Here is a 25,732-nt window from a genome sequence, read left to right as displayed (position 1 = left end):
CAATGCCCTTACCTTACCAGTGAGTCGGACGTATTGTTTAAGATTTATTTATTTTTTAGAGAGAGAGACAGACGGAGACAGAGCATGAGTGGTGGAGGGACAGAGAGACAAGAGACACAGAATCCGAAGCAGGCTCCAGACTCTGAGCTGTCAGACACAGGGCTTGAACCCATAAACCATGAGATCGTGACCTGAGCCAAAGTCAGATGCTTCACCAACTGAGCCACCCAGGTGCCCCTACCAGTGTACTGTATATTTAACATGTTTTCATGTCACTGATTAGCATCCTTCCATTTCAGCTGGAAGAACCCCTTGCAACATTTCCGGTAAGGTGGGTCTCGTGATGAACTCCCTCAGCTTCCATTTGTCTGAGAAAGACTTTCTATCTCCTTCATTTTGAAGTATAACTTTACCAGGTAAAGTATTCTTCGTTGGCAGTTTGTTTGTTTGTTAGTTAGTTGATTAGGTAGGTAGTTAGTTAGTTAGTTTTAGCATTTTGAATACGTCATGCCATTCCCTCCCACTTGCAAAGTTTCTGCTGAGAAATCTGCAGATAGCCGATGGGGTTTCCCTCATCTGTGAGAAAATTATTTTTCTCTTGTTGCTTTTAAATCCTTTTTTTTCTTTGATTTTGGACAACTGTATTATAGTTTCTAAAACATAATTATTTGGGGCACCCGAGTGGCTCCGTCGGTTAAGGGTCCAACTTCAGTTCAGGTCACGATCTCGCAGTTCATGGGTTCGAGCGCCTCATCGGGCTCTGTGCTAACAGCTCAGAGCCTGGATCTGGCTTTGGATTCTGTGTCTCCTTCTCTATCTGCCCCTCCCCTGCTCGCACTCTGTCTCTCTCTGTCTCTCAAAATTGAATAAACGTTAATTTTTTTAAATAAAATAAAATTAAATTAAATTAAATTAATTTCTTTAAATAAGCCCTCTGTCTCTTTCTCCCTCACTTCTTCTCCTGGAACTCTCACAATGTGTAAGCTATTTCTTTTCGTGGCATCCGTAGACTTTCTTCACTTTTTTTCTTTTTGCTCCTCTGCCTGGATAGTTTCCAATGAGCCGTCTTTGAGTTCACCGTCCTCTCCTCTGCTTGGCCAAGCCTGAGGCTCTCTATTTAACGCTTTTCGTCAGTCATCACATCTCTCCTTTCCGAGACGTGTGTTTGGTTCCTCCTCCAGTTTTCTCAAAGTTAGATGGTGCTAGGTACCTGATCGGTGACTTGGCTGGCGTGGGACGTGGCCTCTGTGGCCGGGCTTCCTGGTCACACTCCATTATTTCTTTGCATAGTTTCTCTGCAACCGTCCCTCCCAGCTCTCCTTCTGGTGTTGCCATTACACTGTGTTGCTGGGCTAACTGTGCCCTACTTGATGCTAAGGCTGCCCCCATTTGCCTCTCTTGTCTTTGGATTCTATCCCCAATGACCCATCTTCAAGTTTACCGATTCTTTTTTTCTTAACTTAAATCTACGTGTCATCCCCTTAGTGAATTTTTCAACTCAGTTATGGTGCTTCTGAAAACTAGTATTTCCATTTGGTCTGTTTTTTTTTTTTTTAATACAGTTTATATCTCCTTATATTGATAGTTTCCATTTGATGATTATCAGCAGCCTCATACGATTCTTTTTAATTTTTTAAGCATGGATCTCTTCAGTTATCAGAACATATTTATAACTCTGTTTGGAAGTTTTTGTCTCTTAAATCTAGAGTCAGGTCTCTGTCCCGGGCAACATGCTTCAGCCCTCCCCCATGTCTAGGTTACACTCTCCTGTTTATTGAAAACTTGATGATTTAGAGAATAGATTGTAGGAACGCTGGGTACTGACCCCTTCTGCCCCTTCTGCGGAACTTGTTAACATTGACGCCTAAAAATGAAAAAGCCTGCTCAAACACATTGACAGATATAGCGATATACGGATGCTTATGTAAAAAACAAATGTCTATCAAGTTCACATCACCTTTTCCTCTGCCGTTTAAAATTAGATGAAAGGTAAATAGTGAAATCGGTGTGAGTACAGATCCCATCTAAGAACTCACATTCTGTGTGCCATACGTTGTCCCTAATGTTTTCAAAGTAATCTTGGAATAGTATTAAATTATGAAAGAGCTGAGTTTTGGAGTATCAGTAAGGCATTTGTTCATCAGAGAATTTCAAATTCAAGAATAATTAGTGCTGATCATAACTCCTGATAACCAAAGAAAAGGTTAAAGACTCGTGATCGTGTAAACATGTCTCAGAGCCACTATTGACAGTGAGGTAAGAAATCAGGGGGAAAACAGTATCTGGAGATGTTCAGACTTTACTATTTCTTGGTTTCATAAAAAACAAGTTATCTTTGAGTATTAAGCTAAAATCACCGAGAGATTATGACTGGTAAGATGGCAAACGTTTGAAGTAGCTTCGAAAGCTAGGATTTTAAGAATTTTCTTTTATCCACAGGGCCCTCTAGTGGAAACAAGGGTGCCAAACCTGAATCTGCAGAGAAATCAGGCTTCCGTTTCCCACCAATATAAAATCTGGGCTCGGGAGACCTCTCTAGAAGTAGCCAGCTTCTGGGTCATCCCTTTCCTCATCAACAATGCATTTGCTTAGGGAAAAAAAAATGCCAATGTAGGTAAAAATTATAAAAGCTGATGTAATTTAGAATAAGAGATACTGTTTACATAGCAGGTAAACATATGACAATGATCTGCAGTTTTCCGGGAAATCTTTAAGTTGTAAGTTGTCTGTTGCTGAGTTTTTTTGTTGTATTTTTAAGACAAAGGATATTAATATCATTGGGCACACATAAATCACCTCTCCGAAATCACTGACTAATAAATATGCTGACCCTTTTAAAGTTATCAAACAAATATTTGAATTTTTTGCTCAAATTTGTCTCTTAAGTTTGTCCTTGTATTTCTTTGTAACCTCTTATTGTGGAAAACTTCCAACACGCATAACATCTGCCTATTCATTATCTGACTTCAAGAACGATCAATTCACCCACTCCTTCAGCGCATAATAATTTCAAGTCTGGCTAGACCTTCTCATAAGCTAATGGGTGAAAAATATTTCCGCCCCTGCTGTGCCTCTATATGCTGCCTGAAGACCAGGCGACCCTGAGTCTAGACTCAAAGCTCTCTGGAGCCTCGCTGGTCCCTCCAGCAGTGACTCACTGTGGCTGCAGGGTCTGTTCGCCCTCCCCTGTGGGAGGCCTCCCATCTTGGCCAGTTGTTTCTGCAAATGCCTTTCTCCCTTGCTGCACGGAAGGACAGAGGTTGTGCCCTAGGCTGTTCTCCGTGCCCCACGTCTACTGATGTACACAGATACCGGGCACGCGGGGAATTTCAGGAGACCTGACCTTTGCCTCAGGGAGCTCTTAGAAGGTGTTTCTCTGCCAGCGTTAGGGCACCTGTGGGTTGTCCAAAATAGAGCTCTTTTCTCTCTGGAGTCCAGTTAGGAAGAGACACTTCTTGGCAACCGGCCTCCAGCACGTCCCTTCCGTCACTACAGCGTGAACTCGCAGACTTGACAAGAGGACGTACGCCTATCAACAAGGCTGCTGGGGGGCACAGAGGGCACAAGGGCCAGGCAGATTGCTGTAGGGTAGCAGAACCTTGCCCTCTGCCCACAGATCAGACAGAAGTAATGCTCAGAGAGGATTCAGTGGAGAGAAGATGCGTCAGCACGGAGCACGAGTCTGCAGTCAGGGCCCTAAAATGGGAGCTGGCCTCCTTGCACAGGTGTGTGGGTGAGGGAGGCAGCTCTAGACTGTTCCCAAAGCCACCCCACGACACTCGCCCCCAGCCTGTCCCGGAAGCCTTGGACCCATCACTTGAGCTTTATGGTGTCTTCTGACCCGTTGCGTGTTTTCGGCGCGGTGTGTGGATTCCATCCCTCTTAGCAAATCCCTTGCCTTCATCAAGCTCCAAGTTGAAGGGCACTTCCGGGAGATCATATTAGAGCGGAGCAGATGCCTTTGCAGGTATCCCTCTGTACTCTCCTCAAAGTGCGGAAGCTGGAAGACACATTCCCTCGTCCCACAGTGGCCAGGCTCCTCGGCGATGCACAGGCGTGGCCGGGAGGCGAGCTCTGGCGGTGAGCGGACCCGCAGGCTCCCGCTGCTGGGGGGGCTGTGGTGGGCCCGGCACCCCCACAGCTCTCGCCCTCGGGGACCCCACTGTGGGCTATGAGGCGGTGCTGCTTCCAGACATCTAGGTCACCGTAGCGGTGACATGACCCCGACGGCTGCTTTCCGGGTTTTCCAACAGTCTCGAGACAACTTGCTGTCTATATGAAGCCTTGTTTTAAGTTTGCATTGTTTGTGGTCCTGCGACGGTTGCTGGCGAACGCACAGCTCGTTGGATCCCACTTCCTAACGATCGCCACGGCGCAGGGCGCAGAACTGATAGAGGCGGGTAGGAAGGAGGGGAGAGGGGCCCGTTAGGAGGTTATCCCGGAGCCCTGGGGAGACTCCTTCACGACTTGTACTGCTGTGCGGCCACAGAGCCGAGGAGGCGGACCGATTCCCGGGCGGCTGGGGGACAAAATCAGTTGGGACTGACGGGGCGTAAGGGAGGCGCTGGTTCCCAGGATGCTTCCTAGCCATCCAGATAAAGCAACTGAACAGGCGGCCGCTTGCCACCGAGATAATGGATGATTAATTCAGCCTCGGACGTGGACTGTGGATTCAAGGTTTCATCGAGTCTTGAGAGTGGACAAGCCATCTAGATCGCGCCATACGCCCACTTTTGTAGCTCGGGGGAGAGGTCAGGATGTGATAAACATCCGAGAATTATCATCAGGTGAAGGCGGGCGCAGTGGAGAAGGGTGAGCGTAGACAGAGAGACGGTGGCCAGCGGGCTCCCGTGTCATCGGCCCAAACAGACGGTTCTTGCGTTGGTTTTTGTTCTTCCAACTTCCCGTCTTGTCTCTGTCTGCCTTTATCGCCATGATCCGCTATCCATACCGTTGGCCGCTACACTTTCTGAAACTCTTTTCCTTCCTCCGGTCCCTCCTAAGCATTTGACGAGTCCCCCGAGGTTAACTCAGAAGTTTTGCTTGCTCTGCTCACCACCGAAGGGCTGGTCTTGCACAGGGTTCTGAGCCCCGCTTGCACCTGCCGCGGCCTCCAGACCAGCACCGACTCACCTGTGTTCACCCTCTGCCCAGTCACTGGCTCACCCGTGCCGGACGGAGCACAGCCCGCAGCAGCAGTAAGACATGGGGCTTGTCACAGACCGGGGCTGGCATCGGTGACTCGGGGTGGGGTGCAGGGAACGCGCAGGGGGCGATGGCAGTCATTCTGCCTCCAGCGGAAGGCCCCGGGCAGGACCCAGGCGGTGAGGCAGTTGCTAGCTCCGGTCAGCAAAGGGGGGCCGTCTGGGCTGATGCTCCGGGTCCCGTCCTGCTGGGACCAGACCAGCCCCAGCTCCCAGCCTGCCATAGACTCTGCCTGGCCACGCACCTGCCGTGTGGCTCACTTGCCTCCTGTGCGCGAGGCACTCCGAGTGGCCTGTCCAGCCTCGTTGTGTCACCGCCCCTCCCTGCCCGGTGTTCAAAGTCTGTGAGTCCCAGAGAGAAGGACTCACACAGTTACTCCCAAGACTCTCCGGCACAGCACCGGCCTCTGGAAGGGCAGCCTGCCGACACCGGCTCTCCTGGCTTCCCAAGCGCGGTACGCACCTTCAGACCCCATGGTGCGGGCAGCCGGGGCCCCATCTGGCGGGCTTGCTCCTGGCCTCCGTGCCTGAAATACTTCTGCTCATTGTGCATGGCCTCGTCTGATGTATTCCTCATATCCAACTTCGTCCAGCAAAAGTCAGCTGCTCTCCCCCACGTCCAGCCCGGCATCCACACCTCTGCATCGTTGGAGACATGTTGTTAATCCCGTGTCCCTAGTCCTCCGTCCTGGGAATGTGAGCCCTCGGCAGGGGCGGGGGGAGGGGGGGAGGGCAGTGCCACCGTGCCCAGGAAGCCCTCCCGGCCTGAACACACCCTCTCCTACCCCAGCCTTGGAATGAACCCTAACTTTCCCTGACTTCCTCTTGGTCCTTTTTGCTTAACAATGAAGCAGTGGACTGTGTGTAAGGCGTCATTTTATATTTTACAGTATTTAACCCTGATGTTTAAAACATATTAAATACCTAATACGTACAATACTTCATATTAAAGACGTGTCAATGCATTACACCAAATGTCACTTTTGACCATACGTTTCACCCTGTGTGATGATAACAAGGCTTCACCAGGTTATCTCGAGTCTACTGAAGGTACAAGTGCCTTCTCTGTCATCAACAAATGGCACCGATAGTCAGTATACATGTGGATCTTAGTTTATTTTCTGATACGTTGTATGTTTATATTCTTAGGAAGATTAATAAAGGCCACACTCTTTGGGACTGGGAATAGATTTTTCTGGAAGCTGAATAAAACCTACAAGTACATTTGTCAAGTGCCCCGAGCCAGCAGATGGCAGTAGTTACACACGGTTTTGGAGTGAAGGCCCCGGCGTGATCAAACCGGAGGTGACGTTGCCTTTCTCCAGAAAGCTTCAATGCCATTCATACCACAGTTGACTTTTCTAGTGGAATTAGAACAAACTATAGACCAGCGCTCGTCAAACCACCTAACTGTTATTTGTTCAATGTCCATTGTTGGGAATGAAATTAAATGATCAAAACCCACCGAGGTTCTAACTTTGCGATATTTCCCATTAGCGTCTGCTTGAAGTCATGTTATCTATCGCCCAGGCACGTGGACCGCACGCAACAATGCAGGCCAGAGTCGTTCCCAAATCTACTGTTTATGCCAACATGGAGATGCAGTTGTGTGTCATGTGCGATTTGGGGGAATAATCATTCAAATAATATGTCCTGGGTATTCCAAGAGATCTAGGTAGTCTTGCTGTGATCATTTGTCTCCTTCATGATGTCTTAATATTCAAATAATCTTGACAAAGTGTAAGATTTATTATAATGGAGCAGTTAACGCACACCGTAAAAATATTTAGTAACGACTGTGCCGCTGTGTTCTTGAAGACCTTGCCCCTTTGGAGTGACGAGATCATGGAACCAGAAGGGAGTTCCAATTCTTCACGGCAGATGCTGCATTTCCCCTGGACTGTGCTGGGTCCATGCAGCCCATAATTCCTTCTCAACCTCCCGGAAGAGTGCCCACCACCCCCAAAACGTCAGCACTCATAAACCTTAGTTCTAGTTTTATTTGTCTTCATCTGTGTGCCTTCCCTGGTACATATGTCTTCCCCAGCTTGGTTACCAGCTTAAATCAAATCAGATCAATTTTTTTAAATCGGTTCATATTTTCCCCCAGCAATTAAGAATATTTTCTATTGGGAGGGGTTTATCATAACTCTAGTTGCCACACGACCAGAGACAGAAAATCTTATTATTTTTAACCTGTCGATCTGATCAGAGATATAAATAAAGCAATTGTCTTAAATTTATTTTTCTTTGTCTATGTAGAGCTTTAACATCTTTCCATGGGCTAACTGAGCCCTTATCTGTTTGAATGCATATAATATTTTAATATATGTTTGTCACATTGAAATTAAAACAAAATCCATAGTTGGTTAAACAGATAAGTAGTGAACTTGACGATGAATCTGAACACATTTCTAAGACTAAAACACAAAAGAAATAAAAGGCAGGGGGAGACAGAATAAGATTGAGGTCCAAGGACACAGAGGGCAGAGTGAGGGTGCCCAACACATCTAGTCAGAGCTACCGTAGGTGTTAATGGGGAAGATGGAAATGGGGGAGAGATTATATTTCCAAGAATAATGTTGAGAGCATTCCAGAATTAACAAAAATATTAATTTTTGATGTATCCAAAATACTACCTCACTGGATAAAGCAGAAAAAAATCCACAACCAAAGACTTAATGAAACTTCAGAAGACCCCAATCCCCAAAATAAAGGTCTTAGTAGCAGCTTGAAAGAAAAGACAGTTTTCCTGTGCCTGACAGCTGGCTTCTCAACAGTAAATATGGAAGTTAGATCCCCGTGTAATAGCGTCGTTAAAATACTCGACAGAGTAACTATCAGCCTACGATTCTAAACCCAAATAGACGGAATGATGAAGCAAGCGTGAAATAAATATATTTTCTGGCCACAAAAATGGAGACCATTAGCTGCCATAAACACCCTAGAAGTGTAAGTGTTGTCTGTCCTCCAGGAAGAAGATACATGAGGACTGTGACCAAAGAAGGTGAAAACCTTGCAGGCAAATAAACACCAGGCGCAAAGTTGTAGTGACGTCTTTGCCACACCGACTAGGATGGCCGTTGACAGTGAGTCCCGCGTTTGGATCGCTAAGTGTCCCGCAAGGACAGAAGAGCTCTGGGCAGTGCCTGGTCCCGCTCCGTGCTGCAAACAGGTCCCCACTGGGAACCACGTCTGTGAGCAGACCAACCTGAGCGGACCGAGCAGGCTCGGCCGTACTGGATTTCTGAGGCTGGCGCAAAACGAATGGGTAGACAATTGAAAAGCGCGTCAATCAGGGGAGCAAATTTATGTAGTGCTCCCTAGGGCCTCTATGTGGGAGGAGAGAAAAAGTATTTTCCCATAGGGGAAGAGTCAGCCACTGCACCACAGGAGGTCCTAGATTCAATTCTGTCAAAGACAGGCAGCCGTGAACGCTGTGAGGCAGCTAGCATCCGGGTTACTGTATTACTTATTCGTTACTATATTACTTATTTTCGTTACTATTCGTTACTATTCGTTACTATTACTGTTTCGTATACTATTTCGTTACTATTTTGTTACTATTCATTCCTTCCTATTCGTTACTATATTACTTATTTTTCTTAATTTCCACACATCTGTGTCCTTATGCCTCACATATGCATCATCTAAATACTAAAAACTGTAGTTTCCATCTGTGTGTGAGTGTGTGTGTGTGTGTGTGGTGTAATTAAATTGCACAAATTGCTTTGGAAATCCATTCTGATTCATTGTCTTTGTTGATAAATGTGAACTTCCTGCTACGCTTACCTGTTGTACTCTACCTTTGTCCCACTTTCTGCTTCTTTTTATGCTCATCGTTTGCTTTTTTTAATCTTTCAGGTTGAAAAGGTACATGCTGCTTGTTTTATTTGAAAGACACGCTGTGTAATCTCACCACATATAAGACATCCTATAACTAATCATCATTCTCTTCCTGAAAATATGAGAATATAATCACCTCCTCCCAGCTCAGGTATTGTTGTTAGTATTTCAGTTCTCTTATGTATGTATGTATGTATGTATGTATGTATGTATGTATTTACTGAGGGAAAGAGAAAGAGAGCGCTCTATTTTTTAGAGGGAGAGAGAATCCCAAGCGGGCTCCGGGCTCAGTGCGGAGCGCAACGTGGGGCTCGATCCCACGACCCTGGGATCATGACCTGCACTGAAATCAAGACCCAGACACTCAACCGACTGAGCCACCCAGGTGCCCCACTCCTTTCAAAAATAGAATTGTTTGACACAGAAAACGGTTCTTTATCTTTACCGATCTATTCCCTATTTTCCTCGCTTGTCATTCCTCCTCGTTTCTCAGACCATCTAACTGCCAAGAGCTTCTTTCTTTTACAGGCAATTTCTTTACGAATCGCTTTAGAAAAGATTTATTTTTATGAACTCAGTTTTCGTGGAGCTCAAAGTATTTTGTGTGAACTCAACGTCCAGCTTCCCGTCTTTGTACCTCTAAGTGTGCCATCACTGGAACAGTGTCCCTTCTGTGAGCGTTCCCCACTTGTCTCCAGGTGCTGTAAAGTTAGGTGTCTGTCGTGAGCGCCACGGGGCTTCACTAACACGCGGAGGGATTTGGGTTCGTTTGGCCTGATTTGATGTAAACTGTACTCTCTGCACTTTAAGGCATCGACGGCCTCCCAGACAGGGCCCAGGAGGGCCGCCAGTGCCGCTCTCTTTTCTAACACTGAGCAGGTGTCCCCAGCCTGCTGCCTTCCTTCCCAGGAGCCTCGCCCTTGGTCTTCCTGGCACCTTACATCTTCGTGCTGCTCTGAAACTTGGGGTGGCTTGTTTACATCCCACTCTCGCCCCTTTCTCAATTTCCTATTCTGTCCACTGTGTTTCCACTGGGTTCCCGATGTCACTAAGCGTAGCTTGAACACTGTATACATGTATTTCACCATTTAAGATTTTTATTTCATTTTTTATGATGTTCTTGCTAAGTTCTTATATTTTTGCCCCTTGCTCATTTTACAGAGTCCATCGTTTATCGCTTTAGATATTTTACCCACTTTCTTTGTACGTGCTGTCTGAAAAGGGAGTACCTGAGGTTTCTGAGGGTAAGTGTGACACCTGCTGTTTCCTCTGTCCCCTGATAGCAGTGTGCCACTCACTGTGGTGACCTCATCTGCGTTCCGAGCCACCGGGGAGGCTGTGCAGGTGGACTGGGGTGACAGCAGGCCAGTGCCAGCCCCAGACCGCTCTGGCCCCTGCAGTCCGGGCCACAGGGCCCTCACGCCTTCACCCCCAGACTGGGCTCCGTGCCTCCACGCTGTCACCTGCGCCCGTCCCCAGGATAAACCGGCTGTGCCTTGGCCGGCTCAGGCTCACATCACAAGCTTCCAGGGCTGTTTCGTGGCTGGTGTGGCCACCTCGGTGGTTTCAGTCACTTCTGTGCATCCGGTGTTGTGTTACCCCCGCCCGTGGCTGGGGTCTGCTCTTCCTTACTGTTGGAGGGAAGGGGTCTCAGCGTGCTGCGTGACCCCAGCCTCTAGAGCTGCTGCTGGGCTCGGTTCCCTTCCTTCTCAAGGAGTCCTTCACGGAGCATCCGTGCGCATACCACGTCCGACAACGTCTGTGCGTTACCCTCAAAATAAGAATACGGTGTTAACTATGACGAAAGCTTTACCTGGAATGACAGCTGTTTTCCACCAGCCCCGGAACCCAGTTTCTCTGTGCCTTCACGGCCTTAGTTGTCGTGTTAAAAAGGCTTATTGCCCTAACCGTCCTCCATTCCCAGTTACAGGTATTTTCTCACTGTGCATTACCTGAGTGTAAATTCATCTTCATTCCTTTCTTTTGGTTTTCATCACGCTTGCTGGGCCGTTGATATCACATCTCCCATCAATTCCAGAAATTTCTCAAGAACTGTCTCCCATATGCCGCCTATCATCTCCTTCGAACATTCTCACTAAGTTGATTTTGTATCTTTTCTTTGTATCCACTTTTCTCTTGAACTCTCTCTAATATTTTAATCTCGATCACGTTTTATAGTCACACACTTTGTTGTAGGTGATGCTGACGTGCCCCGGCTGCTCTAACAAAATACCACAGATTGGTGGGCTCGGACAACAGAAAGGTGTTTCTCATGGCTCTGAGGCTGGGAGCCCAAGATCAAGGCCGTGGCCCTGGTGAGGGCTCTCCAGCTGGCATGCAGATGGCCACTTTCTAGATGCGTCTCCATGCGCCTTTCCCGGGCTTGTGCACATGCGTTTCTCCCCTCTGGTGAGGACACTGAGCCCAGCTGGAGGGCCCCTCCTCAGGACCTCATCTAAACGTAATCACCCCCTCATGCCGCTGCACCATCAGGGCTCCACATGGGGTGTGGTGACAGATGTCGAGTCCGCACCACAGCTGGTGTCCTTGCCCACATCCGGCAAGTCACTTGCTGTCTCCCCAGTCACTTTCTGTCATGCGACCCATCTGTTGAGTGTTTTAGCTTAGTGACTATATTTGTATTTATTTCCAGAAGGCTTTCTTCTAAGATTACGTGTGCATGTTTGTGTGTATGTAGTGAACACGAGATGAACTGTTTCACACAATCTTTTTCTCTGACGACGGGGAGATATTTTCTGTCTATTCCACACAAAAACCGAGAGCTCACAGGCAGACGTCGAGGATTCCCACTTTCGATCTGGTCCTGATTTCTGCACTCAGGCAGGCTCCCGTCCCAAGCTTTGGTTCCATCAGGGGCTACAAAACAGAAGCTCTGGGTCGCCCCATCTGGAACCGCCCTCCCGGTGGGCTCGCTCTCCACCACGTGCCCATCTCCTTGCAACGCAGTCAAGACACTGGAGTTGCTAATCAGCTTTTCATGTGGCTTCTAGGGAAGTCCTCTCACTTACCTATGTACGGACATGTGCTTCTTAGTGTGTGTTTTGAATATTATTTCAAAATACCCGTAGAAGGTGACGTATGACACCGGATTTTCAGTTCTGACTTTGCTCTACAGCAAGAAATACTTTTTAAATTACAATTCAGAACATAGGCACACATACCGTGTGATGCTTTCTGATATTTTGTATTTTCTTCTCCTTCGTCTGTACTCGTGTGGTTGCTGTCAATCAACCTAATTTTATGACCCATTAATAGTTTTGACCCACCAGTTGAAAAGCACTGATCTCTCTGGCTGTTTTGCTGGCGTTGTTCTTAAGCAATTAGTTTGTTTACCATAGAATGGAGGTTCTCCCAGGAACAACGGACAATGGCAGTAAGGAAAATCGGCCAGTATGGGAATCCGTGTAAAGGAGCAGACAGGGAATCTCTTGCTCTGTGCACGACTCATTGAAAATGGCCGGGAAGCAAAGAGTTTTCAGTTCATTTCTTGTGTTTGTGGCCAGTGTGGCTTGAAGTTTAGAGGCCATGAGGCCAAGGCTCAACCTTAAATCTTTACTCAGCCTTGAATAATAAATGCAGAAGAAAAGTACACTTCTGCCTGGGTCTTCCCACACAGCTGACATAGGGCATTGCTCAACAGAGAGGACCTGACGGGAGGGTCGGGGATCTTGACCAACATGGAAGCACTGGTCTTCGCTCGGCGGGTGATGTGCGCAGCCCTCCCAGTGCCACATGGCCTTTTGATCTTACGACACCTAAGAGAGAAAATGGACACATTTGCAGTGGCCACTGGAATAACTAGAAAAGGTTGCTGGTGATGGAAAGCGATCGGCCGTGGTTTGGGGAGACCCAGGCACAACTCAACTGCCAAGAGCTGAAAAGATATATAGCCACGTAGCCCAAGTACATTCAAGACTGTGGAACGTTGGTTAGGAAGTTGTGTCAGACTCCAAGTGTTACAAGTGCCAGATTTATGAAGAGAACCCTACCCAGCATTTGGGGAATGCATTTTTCTTGTCCTCGAGTTAATGGCGAGACGTATAACATATAATTGTTTATATTTATGTCATAAATATAAATGTGATATAAATGCCATGTAACATAAATGTTATAAATATAAATGTGATATAAATGCCAGATAACATAAATGTAAATGTTATGTATATGTCGGCTTTGTTCTAAGTGCTTCATTAGCATTTATCGTTTACGACAATCTTACGAAGTGGTTACCACTACCGCTCTATCTGACAAGTGGATATATCTTACTAGAAGATAGTAAATGGTATAGATGGGATCAAGCTTTGGGTTACTGAGACCCGAGAACAGAAACTGAATCCTAGGCTGGCTACCTCTGATGGAGCATACTTCTCACATCAAAAAAGTCCATGATGGAAATGTGCTCTTACATGTTCAAGAACTTAGAAATACTCTACCACAGAAGGTACCTTCAACAGAAGCCTTCAAGGACGCCCTTATTGGATATGAACAGACCTGCAGCTCCTCCTGGGGACTGCCCCCTTTGTGGGTGGCTGGGAAGGGAATTGATTGAGTCTGGGACACTAGACTCATGGTTGAGCCAGTGCTTTCCACAACAGGTAAGGTTGTGATACAGATAAGATACTTTTGATCAGGACCCGGGGAGGGTCTATAGCGGCTTGACGTGCCTGGTCCCTGCTGGGACAGAGGTTTTCACAAGTGTATACAGAACCAGGATCACAACAGAAGACTGGAAACTGACTGAGACCAGAGCCTGGACAAGGGCTTTAGGGACACCTGGAGATGGGCTTAACCTTCATGGGCATTAGAATCACCCAGGGGCTTTACAGGCACAGGTCACTGAGCTGCACCCCACATGCTGCCTCAGAGGGTCTGTTGCAGGCCACGCACCTCATTTGGGAGCTCCTCAAATGTTGAAGTGGAACCCAACTTTGAGAACAGTTATCCTAAAGAGAGAAATTGGTGGTTGACATCCATAATAAATTGAATGTTACATTAGAACTTCGTTATGTTAGAAACTATTAGAAAAAAAGAAATAGGCCAATAGGAAGAGAAATTCAGCTTATCACGGCAGTGGAACAGCTCCTGTATAAAACGTCACCACGGGGCAGATAAAGGAGGCAGAAGTGAAGCGCAGACAAGGAGACTGTCTACGGGTGCAGGACCCATTCCCGCAACATGATAAGGCAGGATCAAGCCGTGGGGTTATGTCAGTGATGAACTCAGAGGAATCCAAGGCCACAGAAATCTGCAAGGGGGCGATCACCGAGGATAAGGCTGGGCACACGTGAGGGATTTTTCCCTTGACTGCTTTTGCGTTCCCCACGCTTCTTTCTCTGTTTGTCTACGTTCATCAGGTCCTTCTGCCTCCCTAGCACCATAGTGAGTCAGAAGAAAATGGCAGCCAACAGGTGTAGCTGCCCATTATTAGTTATTATATGCAGTAATGGAGGAGAAAATATTGGCTGCCTCCGTAAAGATCCACATTCCACAAATAGACAGGTGTCTTCACAGAAACACAGCTTGGCTTGTGGCCACCACGAGTGATGAGAGATGGCCCCCAGCTCGGAGGGTCCAGAGCGGGTCTGGGGTGGCCCATGAACATGGCATCTGCCGTCGGGTGAGCCATGTCCTGAGTCATCCATCCACGTCTGAAATGCAGAAGAGGAACAAAATGGCGCATTCCCTTATTCCACTTTCCCACCAACTTTGTCAGCTTGATGATATTGGGAAGAAAGTGACAGACATAATTGCAGAGGAGACTTTAAGTTTTTGTTTTATTTTTGTTTGGAATGGTTGTCTGGTTCTTTTTAGCATTTTATGCTGCTTAGTGTAATGGCGCCTGAGAGCTATTAAGACAGTCATTTGTGTCTAGATGTGAGGGAACATGGCATAATCATTTTACAGATGAGAAATCTATAATAGAAAAAAATGTGATTTGCCTAAGGTCACAAACTGAGCCAGAGCCGGAGTCTGAAGGAGTTCATCTGCACTTGTCAGAGAAGCAGCGTCCGCGTTATGGGAAATGGAAGAATGCGCATTAGCGTTCCTTGAATTGACTCAAGAATATATTCAAATTCTTATGCTTAGTCAAATCTGTAGCTTGGGGAAATGAATGGGCGATTTGCGGGATTCTGCGTTGGGAAAGTAATGAGTCTGACTGTCGTTTTCCCCATAGTATTGTTCTTCCCCGTGTCGACTTGGTTGCCCATTTCGGAGCTAATCATCTCAAAAAAAAATTTTTTTTTTTCATTTAGGGAAGAAGTTAAACTTTTGATGAGGAAAAAAATCATAATTTCTATTGCTTTTGAAATTTTCGGAGTCTCCGTTCCAGACGTAGCGGAACTACGGTGCTGATATTCTGAAAACAGAGTACGAGCTGAAACTCTGTGTTCATCTCTTTCCCGGTTTAGTGATCAGTGTGACGGGGAGAGATTAGTATCAGCGCGATAAAATTACCATATGTTTGGAACGCACGTGTTTTGTTTTCCAGCACTCAAGTTCACGGTCCTGAATCCCTACGCCCCACACCGATAATAGGTGTGACATAAACGCCTCTCCACATGGCCTGTGTGCCAGAATTCATTTCCAATTTCTGTTGCCTCCTACCTTGACTCTAGCAGGAGGGTGAGAGATGGTGTCAGAGCCAAGGAGGGGGTCACGGGCAGGAAACAGGCGTAAGTAAAAAGTCGAGTTTACCATATATGTATTCGGGAGGTTCCAAGTGCAAGAACCCAGTTATACCTGGACAACATCAAACTTCACGTTACCTCATGTATTTTAGGATTAATAAGCTTAAAATAGCTTCTAATGAGTCTTAGTCAAATAAAAAATGTGTATCGATCACATCCTTCTCTTTTCCATTATGAACCAAAGCTGATGCAATGAACCAAAAAGCCTATTTACCTGACGTGTTTATGAGCATTTATCCAAGTGCCCCTAAGATTTTCAAGACGGAGCAATGTGTTTGTTGCAGAAAATAAATAGGTTATAAGGATAGAATAGAAATTACTCTTTCCCAACTTGTAAGAGCCTATAATAATGTCCATTTTATCACATCGAATAATACCCTCAGTCTAAAACATAGGGGTGGCCGTACCGTCATTCGCTTTAAATGTGAAAAACTCTGGGGCAGCTCGGTGGCTCAGTCGGTTGAGCGTCCTACTTCGGCTCAGGTCATGATCTCAGAGTTTGTGAGTTCAAGCCTCACGCTGGGCTCTGTGCCGATGGTACAGAGACGGCTTGGGAGTCTCTCTGTCTCTCTCTCTGACTCTGCCTACCCCCCGCATGCTCTCTCTCTCTCAAAAATAAATAAACTTTTTTTTTTTTTAATGTCACAAACTGAAAAAATAATTACTTGAATTCACTAGGAACTAGTGTTTTGACCTTGCTGAACCTAGAGATGTGGGCGTGGACATCATTTTCCCTGATCTACACCACAGGGTCCAATCCCCATACAACCTTGAGATCTTTTTCTCACATTTCCTACCCATTCCTGCAGGAAACCTTGTTGCTCTGCCTTCGAGCAACATCTGGAATGTCACCACTTCCCACAATTCCCACCGCTAGTGGGCACCGCAGCAGAACGTCTGCAGGGCTAGGGCACCCCATCTGGATAGTTGTCCCCACGTCAACCCTGGCAGTCCCGCCTCTTCTTCCCAAAGAGAAACCAGAAAAACGTGAGCCAAATCGCGACCCTCCCCTGCTCTCCCTTTCAGAGAAAGGATGGACTCGTGTTCAATGCGGTCCGGGGGGCTCGGCCCTCTGCCCTCTAACCTCTGCTCCCATGTCCCCGTCATCCCGCCTTCTCCAGCAGAATGCCTGCTTCGCCCTTTCTCAGATGGGCTGCCCTCTCCTCCCCTAATGACTTCCTTCTGCAAAACACACTCACTCAGATGCTGGTTTGGCTAAGTGTCGGCTCAGAGGTCACGTCCCGGGCCAAGGTCTTGTCCTGCGTTACTCGCTGATGTCTCTTAAGGTCCTAGGACGATGGAGGTATTCAAGCAGCATTTAAGGGGAGAACGGAATGCATATTAGAACTGTTAGTAAAAAAATCTATATCAATAGTTTCTGGCAAAATCAAACCAGATTGTAGTTCTGTAGCATTTATTTCGGAAGAGCATTTTAAAATAGAACTTCAAAGGGGGAATTTGAGAGCTGCTCTAAAACCTGTCATTATCAATCTCCACTTGACCCACGCAGAAATGGGCACTGTTGGTTCTTTGTAGTGTCCTCTGGTGAAAGCTAAGCGAAGAACAGGCAAAAAAAAAAAAAAAGTCATAATTGACTTGTGCAAGAGGCTATTCACTCCCGCTTGTTTTATTGTAATGAGGCTGAAAATAGCCCCATCAGCAGGACCATGACATTCGAGGAGCTGTTAAGTACAGGACGGGGAGATCCCTTGTCACTGGTGGGGAATAACCTCTGGGACACACTGCTAACTGATTAGCAAGGGCTGTATGATTGTCAATGTCTAGAACCGTATTCTTTCCCCATCCAGATCCGTGCTGCATCTGTACATGCAAGGAGTTCGAGCCCCATGTCAGGCTCTGTGCTGACAGCTCAGAGCCTGGAGCCTGCTTCGGATTCTGTGTCTCCCTCTCTGTCTGCCCCTCCCCTGCTTGTGCACTCTCTCTCTTTCTCTCTCTCTCTCAAAAACAAATCAGTGTGTATTTTTTTTTAAAAAGTCACACCTAGATAAATAAGTAGATGGAAATTGTTTTAATTTTTTAAAAAAATTTTTATGTTTATTTGTTTATTTGTTGAGAAAGAAAGAGAGAGCAAGCCAGGGAGGGGCAGAGAGAGAGAGGGAGAGAGAGAATCCCAAGTAGGCTCCGTGCTCTGAGTGCAGAGCCCCATGCCGAGTTCCAACTCACAAACTTTGAGACCATGACCTGAGCCAACACCAAGAGTTGGACGCTCAACTGACTGAGCCACCCAGGACACCTGAGAGAGAGAGAATTTTAATTATTCTACCAATATTTACACATTTGTTTGCCTCTGAATAAGATAAAAATTAGGGACAGAAACCAAAACCATACAAATGTTTCCCTCTAAGAAAAGAGAGCAAATCGTGGAGATTAGAAACCTTTAGAGTCTGTATTTTAATATTCAGAACCATACAAATGGTTTACATTTTTTAAACTGTGATTAAATCAAAATGAGAATGAGCAAGTCCTGAAATTTGAAACTGAATCCCGATGAAGGCACCAGTGGGTCAGGATAGTGGCCGACCCACACCCACCGCAGGGGAGTGTCCCCAGGCCTTGAGAGCGTGGCCGAGCGCACGTCCACAGCCCCATGCACCCAACGCCAACAAGACTGACAAATCAGTATATGCTCTGTGTGGCTGTTCTGGTTATTTATGGTGATGTTGGTCAGATGTTTCTCTCTATATCTATCTATCTATCTATCTATCTATCATCTCTCTCTCTCTCTCTCTCTCTATATATATATATATAGAGAGAGAGAGAGAGAGACATACATAGAGCAAGAAAATTAATATGAAACTACTATAATACATCACGTTAGCAACCAAGCCATTTTGGGTAATGTTCAGATTTCTCTAAAGTGAAGGAAAACCTGACACTTAAAACTCCATGCTGTTCATAACCCTCTTGACGTTCACACAGCCCTCGACTTTGCCAGGATCATTCCTTCCTTTCGCGAAGATCCGCTAATAAGACCTCCATTTCTCAAACACCAGAATTTGGGCCTGTTTTTTTAAAGGATTTTTTTTTTCATTTTTTTATCAGTCTTTTGGAAGACTAGAAACATAAATATGCACATTGTATTTTTTTTTTTTTTTGGCTTTACTAGTCACACATTGTCTTCTGCATCCATTTCTCCTCTACTTATCAGCAAGCTCTTCTCTGTTCCCCAGGGACAATTCCAGGATTTCTAAAAGTCGATGACTTTTCTCCCTATTGGCCTTATTTCTAAATTTTATATGTTTAAATGGCTTCCTCCTAACGAGAGGTGTTCAAAAATACTTGCCTTCTACAAAATCGAGCGAGCTGTGTAAAAACAAGTTCTCTAAAAAGCAACATTGAGCCATTTATGTTTTTTAATTTTTTTGTAATGTTTTAATTTATTTTTTGAGACAGAGAGAGACAGAACATGAGCAGGGGAGGGGCAGAGAGAGAGGGAGACACAGAATCTGAAACAGGCTTCAGGCTCTGAGCTGTCAGCACAGAGCCCAATGCAGGGCTCAAACCCATGAACCGTGAGATCATGACCTGAGCCAAAGTCAGACGCTTAACCGACTGAGCCACCCAGGCGCCCCCAACATTGGGCCATTTCATCCGTTAATCAGAGTCTGAGCAAACAAAGTGGAACCATGAGGTCACTTTCCCAGAGATACTTAGATTACGTTCAAAGGTTATTGCTAAAGTGGAAATTATAGTTCAAAGTCTGTCTGAAACCCTGAGCACGATCTTATGAACACAATAATATTAAGTAGATTAAATTAATATCACACATCGTAAGGAAATTAAATTCTAAAATGTATACTTAAAGTATCTTTATAAAGCTTTCTTTGTAATCTGGATAAAAGCGACCTAAGATATAATTATGGGTTTAAGAAGTAATCATATTAAAAAATGCTACATAAAATATGTGACAGGCATCCCAGATCATTCACATTTTGTGCAGATTGCTGACTTATAAACTGCACAAAATCTGTGAGTATACTCTCTTATGTGTTTAGTAGGAGCTAAAAGTTTATTTTTTTCTGTTCCACAAATCAAAATGGAACAGGAATAAATGTTAACAGAACTGAAGTGGCACTTTTTCAGAACGAAATACAAATTTTCGCCAGTTATGGGAAAATTACCAAACTGGAAGCAAAGTCAGGTGTAGACGTTCGCAAATCAAACAAAATCAGCTACAAATCTAAATTGATCCAAAGCTTGTGCGTGAAGCTCTCTGAAATCACTCACTCAGACTCATTATTTCTGGGACAAGTGGCATCTCCTGAGGGCACATTAAGTGACGCATCTCCACAGTGCCTTCTGGAAGGATTGGACATGCGGCCCCGGGAAATGTTTTAATGTCCTCCAGCGAGGAAAAGTTTATGAGTCAGTGTTACATTGGCGCAGGAAGATGGCCTCCCCGGCCGGTATGTTGTTAATATTATGTCTGATAAATCTGCTCTGTGGAAAGCTCTGATCACTTGTGCAATTGGGGTACGCACTCCTGGGGCACACGCGAAACTCCCCTGGCTGCCTCCTCATTTACCCCCTAAATGCCAGTAGCCGGTCGCCCCGGCAGGCGTGCCCTTAAGCAAAGACTGAACACAGTTTAATGAAGGTGAACTTCTTATGTCTTTCGTACATAGACGTCAAGTTTAGAACCTTGTTGACAAATCGCCCATGAAATTAAAAATAAATAACTTCTAATACAACGAAGGCGTCTACTCGGGATTACACAAATTTAGGGTGTTATAGAGACACTCATGTTGATGCTTCAGTAAATATTTTAAAATGCTGGGGGTCGGTTTTGAGAGCAGTGTTCTATGGTTGACAACGTATTCAAATTTCTATTCAAAAATCTTTTTTACGGATAACATCTTCTGATGACAAAATAAGTATACGCTTATTTCAGAATATTTAGAAAAATTAGAAAGATGTAAAACGGAACACTGCGCGATCAAACATCCCGTCACGAATCAATAATCGCGACTATCATCTTAGTTTTCTCCTAATTTCTTTCCTCTGTGCAAATCTGTACATATCTGAAAGAGATTGTGATTCTGAGATGCGATGGTGAACTGTGTGGTTTTCATTTAAGAAATCATGGATATTTTATATTGCTACTGGAAAGCATTTTTAAAAGACTACTTAATATCTCAGTATTAGGTAAAAGATTTGCTTATATTCTTTTGTTGGGTATGATGATGGTGTGATAATTTAATTTTACAACTTTTCACTGTTGTGGGTGCATATTGGAGAATTATTTAGGTTCACGTGATGATGGATTTGCTGGAAGAAACACAAGAAACAAGTAGGATGACAGAAGAATAAGTTTGCCAAAATGTTTGTAATTGTTGAAGCTGGAAGATGGCCTCACATTCTTTGCAGATCTGTGTTTGTCATAGTATTTATGTGACGGTGAGAATCCAATGTTATCCACAAATATAGTCCATTATGCTTATGCTTTAAAAACAATATCTATTTTTCATGTCTAAAATGCACTACTCCTTATAATTCTAAAGTTAATTTCTGGGGCGCTGGGGTGGCTCAGTCGGCTAAGCGTCCGACTTCAGCTCAGGTCATGATCTCACAGTTCGTGAGTTCAAGCTCCATGTCCGGCTCTGTGCTGATGGCTCAGAGCCTGGAACCTGCTTCGGATTCTGTGTCTCTCTCTCTCTACCCCTCCCTAGATCACATTGTCTCTCTCTCTCTCTCTCTCTCTCTCTCTTTCTCAAAAATAAACATTTAAAAACAATTTAGAAATTTAAAGTTATTTTCTGATTCTTTCTTTGTTCCACTGACCTACCTGTGTTCGCATTAATACTGTGCCCTGTTAACGTTACAGATTTTAATTAAGGTTAATCAGATGAGAACAAGCCCCACGTTCAGGGCAGGCCCCTTGCCCTCGTGTTCGGTCTCCACGGCTCTGGTCTGGCCTCTCAGCTTCTGCCTCTGCCTCCCGTTTCTCAAAGGCCGGCGTCCAGTGTGACGGGTGGGCTTTGGCAAACCCTCTGGCCCGGTAGCAAATCGTCTCCGGCTCCAGGTTTCCTTCTGATCTTCAGGCTGGTGTGGCCTTCTCTTTCTGGCCCGAAGATCGGTTGACTATCCCCTGTTTTCAGTTTGCTCAAAACTGAACCACGTGAGCTCTCCTCACGCCCAGGGCTTGCTAGGTACCCAGACGTGCGGCTGCCTGACCTCAGCCTTCCCGTTAAGGTGCTGAGCTCCTCTGGTCCCACCACTGCTGGTCTGTTGACTTGAGATGCTCACCAGTTAAACCCACATCCCTGAGTGTCCTTTATGGCCACCCTTTTCGATGGAGAAGGGATGGTCTCTGATTCCCCCTCTCTGGTCTCCGTCACCTTGGAGTATGGACTGTATTTGCGAAAAATCCAATCCCCCGACCCCAACGCTCTTGCTGCTTGCTGCAGAGCGTGGTTTGCAAAGATCACATCCAGGCATCACCCACCTGTCTTCCTCCTGTTCGTTTCTGGAAGATGCAGTTTTCAGTGAGATTCTATTTGTTTTCTCTCGTCGTGGACAAACTAGCCCGTTGAGCAGCGTGACCACAACCCGCCCCTCGGGCATCCAGCTCAGTAGGGCGCGTGTCCCGCCGGGCTCTCGGGGCGGCTGGGAGTGCCATCTGTGGCTGCGGCTCCCTCCCCAACTCACCCCTGCTGTTGCAACAAGTCCCTCCTCATGGCTGTAGGACGAGTGTCCCTGTTTCCCGGCGGGTGTCAGCGAGTCATTGCTGCCCCGTGTGTCTCCATCCGCAGGGCCGGACACCTGGGTCCTGCCCACACTGTGCATTTCTGGCTTCCCTTTCTGTAACCAGACAGAGAGAACTCTTCCCAAGTGGCTCCTGTGAACAGGCCACGCCCACACGGAGAACCTCCTCATTTCGTGGTCAACGGTGCCTCACAATCTAAATTGGCCATGGGAGTAACATCCCTCACACTCCCAGCCCTGGCAACGTTGTACGGGTTGTGCACATAGGAACGGAACACGATGTGCATTGGCTCCGACGGGAACGAAGCTCTGGGAGGGTCTTGGCTGACTCTGGAAGTTGGTGTCACCGGCTCTGCTCTTCCTGTGCACATCTTCATAGAGAGAGAAAGGTTGTACAGTGGGTATGAAGTGAAGCTGCCCACGAAATACTTGTTTTTTTTAATGTTTTAATTTTTATTTATTTTTGAGAGACAGAGAGAGACAGAGCATGAGTGAGGGAGGGGCAGAGAGAGAGGCAGACACAGGAACCGAACAGGCGCCAGGCTCCGAGCTGTCCGCACAGAGCCCGAAACAGAGCTCGAGCCCACAAACCGTGAGATCATGACCTGAGCCGAAGTCGGCTTTCTGGAAGTCCTTCTGGTTGGCTGCCTGCTCCATTCTTACCTGGGGCAAAGGAGCTCGAAGCCCGCCTACATGGGGTGGGGCGAGAAAAGGCAGATATAAAGAGACAAATACACCCGAAATAAGACCTTGCACGGCTACACGGAGGCGGCTTCCCAAATGTCAACTTAAACCAGAAGCTCCTGCACTACAAAGTTGCACAGAATTTGTGCTGTTTTCATCGATCGCCAGGCGCCTTGAGTGCAACCAGTGCCGGCGGTCTAGGGAGGGGTGAGAAGAGCCCCGTGTGTCACAAAGACGTGTTTGTACCTCATCGCGGTCTCCAGGGCACTGCCACGGAGGTTCTTATTCGAAACCCCCAGTTATCCTGAGAAAACACATGAGATTGCTTTTCTCATTTTACAAGTGATACAGATTAGATTTAGTGATGTACTTGATACGTTTATGTAAGACAGAAAAACATAGATAAATCTTCTGATATTTATTCCAGAATTTATTTTTCCATTATCACTCCATCTCAGCCAAAAATCTCATTGGCTTCTAATATTGTCAAAGTAAATAATGGTCGTTTCTAAGGAAAATCAGAACTATTACCAGATATGGCTTTTTGAAAGGAAAAGGAACAGACATTAGCGTTCTTTGGAATAAAAAAAGAGAGAGCTATAAGAAAAATAATTACATATAAACAACCCAAGTTTATCCCATGAATATTGGTGTCTCAATATATTGTCAGGTGTACAGGTACATAATAATACATGTGTACAGGGTGAATTGTGAAAGAAACAAAGTTTGAGAATTAAGTATGACTACATACTAAAGATCTAATTAAAACACAGAGAAGGGTTACCAATATTATGTTCCACAGTTATGCAGTTATAATCTGTTCTTTCTTTCAAGTTCAAATGAATATAATCCAACATAGAAAATGCATTTAAAATCTTGCCATGTTCAATCTGATATATCAAGAGAACAGCCTATTCTTCTATAGTTTTTGTGAATCCTTTGGACACAAAATTCAATAAATGTTTAATTATTAATCCTTTTAAAGTGCGGACTTTCAGCCATAAAATTCTGACTCCCCATTTGGCTTGTGTGTCATCCTGAAAGCGTATCGAGTGATGGTCTCACCTCTCTGGTCAGGTCAGGTCGCCTCACAATGGATATTGATCACCATTGGCACGGCTCGGGAGGAGCCGGACTTGTTTGGGAGCCATTCACTTGGGGCTTCTAGAAATGACCTTCAGATAAACTTGGGAGATTGACAGTGATGTACCTCTGTCAGTCTCCATGGAAACAGCCATGTGATGTCCCCCCCCAGAATGTCCTACCATCCAATGTCCTTTTCCAACACACGCTAAAGGTAAAAATCTCAACATCTCAATAGAATCCATTGTTTTCATAAGTGTGAAATGTATGCCTTGTAAGAAACAGATATTAAAATAAAACCTTTCTCTGTGAAGTTCAGTAAACTTAACTGTCTCTTTAGCTTTATCTGACTCATTTTTTCTAATGCTTAGATAACCTCCCAAGCATGGAGAATGGCATATTTAAGAGCGGTAGCAAGATGGAGAAAATACTGACACTGATACAATTAAAACACAGATTACTTGGGATTGATTTTCTTCTCAAGAAGCCTCCCAGCGACAGAAAGTATCTCCTTCATCACTGACTACAAGCTGCAAATCTATTTTCAATGGTTGCAACTATATCCCAAACAAAATAAATATAATGTGAACAAGCACATCACGTACTTGTTCATCCTATTTAATTGATGTAACATTTCCCAGCCTGGTTATTATATGCTCCTGAAAACATCTGAACTCGCCTACAGAAGGCAATCTCCCTGGCTGAGTAGGTTGAGCAATTATTTATTTACTTATATTTATTAAACTGCGTTACATGTTGCAGATGCCACGAGGCACGGAGACAACCAACTGGAGAGGGGATTCCCTGCAGGCACCTTGGGAACCAACTGGGAGAATGAGAGGCAAGAAACAAATAAACTGTTCACTACGCCACAAGTTAATAAATGAACACCGTAACCACGGTTACGGGGTGGCTTGGACGCACGATGATGGGGACCTGAACCAGGGTGAGAAGGAGAGGAGACGGCGTCACATCGATGCTTTTGATGCATCAACAAAGGTTGATAGAAATTGCTGATGCATTCAATGGGGGGGGGGGGGTGAGGGAAAGAGAGGACGGGGGGCTCCTGGGTTCCCCATGAGCCACGGGGAGCTACCAGTACCATCCGCTGAGACCCCAGTAACTCCCGCTTGAGTGTGGGCACCACTCCAACCACCGGACCACGGTGAGGGGAAGCATAGACAAGGGAAGCTGCTGTGACTGAGTCCCCCTAAAACCTGACCCCGATATTCCTGGCCACACGGGAGCTCCGAGCCTTCTGTGTCAAACGGTGCTTGTTGGAGCAGAGCAAACACTCTCCAAGCTCCCTGAGGTTGGAGATGAAAAACACTTAAATAACATAACTACCCACACGGAGCCACAGGAGAAGCCACCCAACTTATTAGAGAAGGTCACTGAAAACCACTACCTCTTGTAAAGAAGAACGTACCCAGGAAGAACCAAATGGTTCTAAATGGTTTGGGGAGAAGGCGATTGGGA

The 25,732-nt window shown here is 45.8% G+C and overlaps 1 long non-coding RNA gene across 1 annotated transcript; it reads left to right on the top strand.

Moving 5' to 3' along the window:
- Positions 1-304: 304 nt before the first annotated feature.
- LOC132665140 (uncharacterized) lies at positions 305-24,837 on the top strand. The gene is made up of 3 exons (XR_009603999.3): positions 305-416; positions 9,069-9,201; positions 24,625-24,837. It is a non-coding gene; the product is annotated as an uncharacterized LOC132665140 (long non-coding RNA).
- Positions 24,838-25,732: the final 895 nt, after the last annotated feature.

The sequence above is a fragment of the Panthera onca genome, chromosome D3 (assembly GCF_046562875.1).
Source record: "Panthera onca isolate mPanOnc1 chromosome D3, mPanOnc1 haplotype 2, whole genome shotgun sequence".
NCBI classification, from domain to species: domain Eukaryota; kingdom Metazoa; phylum Chordata; class Mammalia; order Carnivora; family Felidae; genus Panthera; species Panthera onca.
This window is presented reverse-complemented; position numbering and strand designations above follow the sequence as displayed.